Source organism: Mastomys coucha, unplaced genomic scaffold, assembly GCF_008632895.1.
Source record: "Mastomys coucha isolate ucsf_1 unplaced genomic scaffold, UCSF_Mcou_1 pScaffold13, whole genome shotgun sequence".
Lineage (NCBI taxonomy): Eukaryota > Metazoa > Chordata > Mammalia > Rodentia > Muridae > Mastomys > Mastomys coucha.
The window spans coordinates 69,555,893-69,562,733 of record NW_022196895.1 but is presented as its reverse complement, the minus strand read 5'-3'; the positions used below and the strand labels follow the sequence as shown (position 1 = coordinate 69,562,733).

Here is a 6,841-nt window from a genome sequence, read left to right as displayed (position 1 = left end):
CCCCCGTTTCTCCCTCGGGTTGAGGGAGGCCCAGATCGGCTGGCCGGTGGCACATGAGCATGCCTTTAATCCCAGCCTTCAGGAGGCAGAGGCTGATGATTCTGAGGATTGTCTGTGAGTTCGAGGCCAGCAGAAGTCTACATAGCAAGTTCAAACCTAGCCACGGGGATACTGGGGGACACAGAAAAAAAATTCTTAAATAAGAGGTTCAGAAGGCACACGCGGTCAGGCTGGTCATGAAGTCCGATGCCAGTGCTTCCCTCTCAAGGCACAAGCTTACACTTTCAGGCTTTGCAGTTGAAAGATGCATCCCAACCAACGAGTAAAACAAACAACCCGAACACGTCAGGAAAAACATTCTCATCTGGAAAACGGGACACGACAATCAAACCAAAGGCGGAAGAGTAAAGCTTTCTACTTTTGGGGTCAGGAGCTCCCACCAGGCTCGCACCGCAGCCTGCTCGGTTCGGAGACTGCAGAGTGAGTGCGTGGGAATCCGCGCCCCTCTCCTCCCCGCGAGCCCCTCTCCTCCCCGTGGCCAGCCCGGGCGGACGCCACCGAGCGCGGACCTCCCGCGCACCTCCCGCGCGCCTAGAGCGGCCGCGCCGGACCGCGGGGCGGGGCACTTCCGGCTGCGCGCCGCTTGCACGCTGCAGGGCCTCGGAGCCGGCCTGCGCCTCCCTCCGCTCCGGCGGGCCTCGGGTAGAGGGTGAGTTGGGCAGCACGCCCGAGGGGGACGGGCTCGCTTCCTCGGAGCTCGCAGGCCCGCGGGGCGGGCGCACAGGTCCCGGGAGCGTCGGACAGCGAGGACGCGCGGCGCGGTGTGCCGGGTTCGCGGCGGCCACAGGCCCCGCCGCTCACTCTCGGGCCCACGCAGCTCGGAAGTGAGGGCGGCGGTGTCACCCTCCTGCACCCCTGGCCCGGCGTTGTCAGCCGGGAAACGGAGGAGCTCCGGTCTCCAGAAGTCACCCGGGTGTTGTGGGATGTCCCCACGGTCAGCAGAGAGTGTGATCTGCAGACAGGCCCGAGGTGACGAGCGAGTGACAGCATTGTCAAGGCTGAAATTGCGCACTATCTCGAACGTGGATCAAGCTCTTTGAGAAAGCGAGCAGCTGCCTTTTTTTTTTAATTGTTTTTTTTTTTTGTCCAAGAAGACAGGGGCCCGAATGTGTTCTGCTCACTTTAAATTCCTAAGTCCCTGAGCGACGCATGTCACAAAACATACACCATTGCTTAAATAGTTGCTAGTCTAATTTTCTAAGCCGTTTATTGGGGGAAAATTTCAAGCATACACGGAAAGAAATTCCCAATTCATGGTCAGGCTTGTTTGACCCATTGCCTTCTTCTCCGCGGTTGTTTTAAAGCGATTATGAAATGTACTCCTCCATATGCTAAATGCTTGTCTATAAGACACGATGGCTGTTTTTAAACCTAAAGTCATACTCGGTCTCCTTAGCATTTCATATTATCTGTTATCCAACTAGTGTTTACATTCTTCCCGTTGTCTCTTCCCTTATCAGTTTATCCAAATCAGGAACCAAACAAGCTACACGTACAACAGACGAGTAACACCTCTTGTCTCTTGCTCTCCTAATTCCCTCTTATTTTTTAACCCCCTATATTATACTAGCTGAAACACCAATTCATGTGTCCTACATGATTTTTACAGCCTGCACCTTGCCTTTTCTATCTCTGTGGATTTTTTTTTTTTTTTAAAGCCTACAGCACCTGGTATTCCCAGGTGGTTTCCCATCCAAGTACTAACCAGGCTGGACCCTGCTTAGCTTCTGAGATCAGACGAGATCGGGGTGGTATGGCCGTAGACTGTGGAATTCTTTAGAGAACTGATATTTAGTTTTTTCTGGTTCTGGCCCTATTTTCTGGCAAGAAAACCTCATGGAGGCCAACTGTGCATTTCATACTGCATCATCGGGAGTTAAATAAGATCTCACCCTTCTTTATGGATCTTTATAACAGGTAACCAGATAATTGACCAAGGAGTTAGAGAGAGAGATGCCAGCTAACAACTACAGTGGGAAACTTGTTACCTTGTGGCTGCACCTAATGAAATAATGGATCTTTTTTTAAATTTTTTTTAAGATTTATTTATTTTATGTGTATGAGCACACTAGCTGTACAGATGGCTGGCTCCGGCCCCGCCTCCGGCATAGTATACTGTAGCTGTCTTCAGATGCACTAGAAGAGAGCATCAGATCTCATTATGGGTGGTTGTGAGCCACCATGTGGTTGCTGGGATCCGAACTCAGGACCTTCAGAAGAGCAGTCAGTGCTCCTACCCGCTGAGCCATCTCGCCAGCCCGAAATAATGGATCTTGACAGTGATCATTAGTAGATGTTTACATCAGGAAAGGAGACATGCTAGCACCGAGTCAGTCCTGTTGGAAGCACCTCATGCCACTTAGAGCTTCGGGAGCAGTGGGGATCAAGGTGGAGTGTAGATGAATCAAGGCTGCCCATGCGTTGAGAATTTGAAGCTTCGTGAATACTCTGTGCCAATGTATTGTACTGACATTTCTAATTCTGTATGTGTTTGGAATTTCTCCTTTGGTTAGGTTTGGTTTTTGTTTCAAGACAAGGTTTCTCTAGCCCAAGTTGGCCCTCAGACTCTCAGTGCCTCTACTTTAGCCTGGCCCCATACCATGCTAGGATCTGAATGAAGTATTCATCACCAAATCCAGTTGAATTTTGCGGGTGTGCCTGTGTACAGATGTGTGTGTAAATGCATGTGGAGGCCAGAAGTCAGAGTTACATGGCTTCCACACTACTTTCTACCGTTAGTTTTTGAGACAAGGTCTTTTGATCAGATTGCCCAGCCTGGTTAGCCAGTGAGTTCCAGAGATCCGCTTGTTTCCTTCCCCCAGGCCTAGGGTTACATCCGCACCCCACAGACCCTGGTCTTTATGTAAGCACTGGAGAGCTGAATGCCACTCCTCATTCGTGTGTGTCAGGCATGCTACTCCCCTGAGATAGCTCTCTAGCCTCTGAAATCTTCAATTTGGGTTTGCTTGGTGTTTTGTTTTGTTTTGAGACAGATTCTTTCTATGTAGTCTTAGGTGGCCTGGAGTATGTAGACCAGGTTGGTGTTGAATTTACAGAGATCTCTGCCTGTCTGTCTTCTGAGAGCTGTGATTAAAGGCATGTGCTACCATGCCCCACCTAAAACAAAGCAAACCAAACTGACACTTTGTTCTAGATGTTGACTAGTGATTTCAGGCTACGACTTTGGGTTATAGTTTTCTAACAGGGAGTTCTTGTTTGTTTGTATGTTTGCTGGGCTGGTTTGAGAGTAGCTCACGTAGCTCAATCTGGCCCTAAAGTTGCTATGTAGCTAACCCTGGCTTGTTTGATCTCCCAGATCCTCTTGTCTCCAGCTTCTGAGTGCTGGGATCACAGGTGTGCACCACATAGCATGCTTCACTAAATAGTTCTTAAATGTGACTCAATGTTAGAGTACAGGGGAAATGGAATCTCAGACTCAGCCTGCGCCTTACTCACAGGATTTCCTATGTAATATAGTTCTAGGATAGGACCTAATCATTAGTATTTTAAAGCTCCCTGGCTAATTAGGATATGCCCCAACCACTTGTCCATTCTTGGTTAGGGATTGCAAAGTGATTCTTAAAGTAGGGGTAGGAGACTCAGCTGGAGAGATTAGGAAGTCTTATCTAGGGATGAAACTGCCCAACAAGGAGCTCTGACTCGACACTTATTTCAGTTCTGATGACTTGGACTCAGAGCTAAACTCCCTTGTGCATGTCGTCTGTCTTTTGATTCATCTTTTTCTATAAATTATAGCATTGCTCTTGGCAAGGCAGAGACCCATTGAGAACTGCTCTTTCCCCAGTTCTGGCTAGAACTGTAGAGAAACTCATTTCCTTCATCAGTTTCTGTCTGCCAGTTTTTCAGTGCAGTGGCAAACAACATGAACCTTAGCTTCCAGTAATAATTACATTTCATTCTTCCTTCTGTGTTTTACTAGCCTTTAAGTTAACTTTCTATTGTTTACCTCTATCTCTTGAAAAGTGCAAAACAATAAGGGGGTAGTTCAGTAAGCCTGTATACACTAAAGGACTTAATGTCAGAAGGCAGCACTGTGTAGTAACTCATGGAAGAGATGCTATCAGTAGCCTTCATGCTTGCATAATTACCTCGTGTGAGAGAGTTGTGAAAGGCGGAGTGAGTGGGAGCCCTCCCAAAAAGGTAAAGGAAACTAAATGATGTGTAGTTATAAAAGCATATTTGTTCTTTTGATACATTAAAAACATCATCACTGTTAAGTATAAAGCAGAAATAAATAGACATTGTTCATTACAACTGAAAACAATCCAAAGATTTAAGTTGGCAGACGTCCTCCAGTCCATCCTCCGGTCATTCTAAAGATCAAGGAGGCCAGCCAGATCAGTAATATGTTGTTCACCCCTCACACCACACTGTCTTATGTGAATGTGGGGCCTGAGGCATTGTTCTAAAAAGTAAGATTATACTGGGGCTATTTATAATTTTTCTCATTGTTATCCTTGTAGTTACAGAGCACAGTGTTTATTACCTATAGAACAATATAATTTACCAGAATAATTAACATTAAGGATATAAACTAGTCATTTTCCTGTTGATATAACTGTAAATGTTTCTATATTTTAGCCCATCCAAAAGCACCACAGTAAGCATTATTGTACAGAAATTTTTATTTCTATAGCTAGATTCCAGAAAATGAGATTGCTTGGACTTGTAATCAACAGTGTCATTACTGGTAGTATTTATTGTCAAGTTATTCTCCCACAGAATAATAGCAGTTCACCCCTCCACCATTATAACTTGTGATTACATCCGTTTCCCCTTTTCCCATCGTCCCAACTAGATTTGGCTAGCATTGCTTAATTAGCATCTGCCAACTGATGTGTGGGAAATTGAGTCTCTTTGTTCAGTTTGCATTTCTACTCTGTGGCTGAGCAATTTTCCTGCTTATTTGTATTTTGAATGTACTCAGTGATTTGATATGTACCCTCTTTATTTTTTCCTTGTGTCAGTATTTTTCATTAAATGCATTTCCATAAACTAAAAGTTAATATTTTATTTTATTTGTTATTGTGTATGTATATGCACACATGAGCTGGAAGGGGCATGTGTGCAGGTCAGAGTTGTGAGAGCTGTCTCTTCACCATGTGCGTTCTAGGGATCGAACTCAAGTCCGCAGGCCGAGCTGCAAGCTCCCTTACTCACTGAAGCACTTTTCAGCACTACGTAGCCATTTTAAGAGGCTTTAATCGCTCTCTTTTTTTTAATGATAGGAAAATAATTTTTTATTTTTATTTATCTATTTATTTATACATTTGTTTTTATTGATTTAAGTTTTATTGCATTATGATGAGAAAAGGCACATGATTTCAATTTATCTGAATTTGTTAACATTTAAAAACATATTTCAATTAAATAGAATTAAATCACATTCTTGTACTCCAACTATTCCCCAAGGCCCCCCTTCAATACCTACAATACCTTATTTTGTCATATTCTTTAAAATTTATAAAATATTGTAACAATAAAAATGAGTATTATAAAAGTTGTTTGATATAAAACAACAATCAATTTAAGTCTTGTGTAGATGCTTGTCTACAGCAATACTGAGAATACATACATTTTTCTCAATATAAATTTTAAATAACTTCAAACATATTAGCTATATATCTTAAAATAATATGTCACTACTAGTATTTTTTTAATGAACATAAATATATAAAGTCTGCTTGTTTGCTTGCTTGTTTGTTTTGTATTTAGTAGAGTTTAAAATCTTGGCTCTTACTATGGTACAAGCCCAAACTAAGAACAATTTTTAGACATTGGATTTCATTATAATAAGGCTGTACTTCAATGACCCTCACATCACCAAAGGAATTATTTATTTATTTATTTATTTATTTATTTTTGGAGACAGGGTTTCTCTGTGTAGCCCTGGCTGTCCTGGAACTCACTCTGTAGACCAGGCTGGCCTTGAATTCAGAAATCCACTTGCCTCTGCCTCCCAAGTGCTGAGATTAAAGGTGTGCACCACTACCGCCTGACATCACCAAAGGATTTTACCTCCATTGTAGATAAGCTGAGAGTTGACAGTTCTGCTGCGCCAAGGAATGAATTATAGGCATGATTTTTGGATACAGACTTCCTGCTATGGTCAAAGCTATTTGACTTGAGTGAGTGACTTTATTCTCAGCCCACAGAGAACAGGTTACATTCATTTATGAAATGGTGTGTGTATTAAGATGGTCTATCCATAAAGTCATTCACCAACTGTTTCAATGAACAATGGTTCTGCTTGGAGGGTGGCATAGACATTAGGTAAAGGTAAGAATCTGGTTCATTGGCTTTGATGATTTGGAAAAGCATTCATCTCAGAGAAAGAGTAACTTATAAAGTCCTCTTCTTCAAAACTGATACAATAGTTACAAACATCAAGCAAAGCGTTCAGTCTCACTCTTTGTTCTCTTACAAGCCACCTCCCAAGTTAATTGTCTACCTTTCTTTTGGCTGTATAAATACATTTGAAATATGTAAGCTGTTCTGAAAACCACAGTATAGTGTAAAAACATGAAATAAGCAATGCTACTAATAGAGAAGCTGAGATAAGAGAAGCATGATTTCAAGACCATTATGTGGTACACAGCAAGACACTGTCACGTACAAACAAGCTGAAAGTGTATATGAATTGTACAATAGTAGACCTATTTCTCCAATTACCAAATTAAAGAGACCATTGCATAACAGTCAACAAATTTCTAATTCCTCACATTTTTGGATTTCAATTGATTAGGATATGTTGGTAATA

General features: G+C 42.9%; 1 protein-coding gene and 1 pseudogene across 3 annotated transcripts in view; one reads left to right on the top strand and one right to left on the bottom strand.

The window, feature by feature from the left end:
* Window positions 1-635: 635 nt before the first annotated feature.
* The window catches only part of Elac1 (elaC ribonuclease Z 1), a 23,276-nt gene continuing 17,070 nt past the window's right edge, over window positions 636-6,841 (top strand). Inside the window, exons 1-2 of one of the 3 annotated variants that reach the window (XM_031366004.1) lie at window positions 637-709; window positions 1,889-1,977. The gene's annotated coding sequence lies outside the window, so the exon portion shown is untranslated. Of the gene's footprint in view, window positions 710-1,837; window positions 1,978-6,841 lie in introns of those variants that run through there. The other 2 variants (XM_031366005.1, XM_031366003.1) reach the window with 2 other exon arrangements.
* Window positions 1,717-1,825, bottom strand: LOC116087878 (annotated as a pseudogene).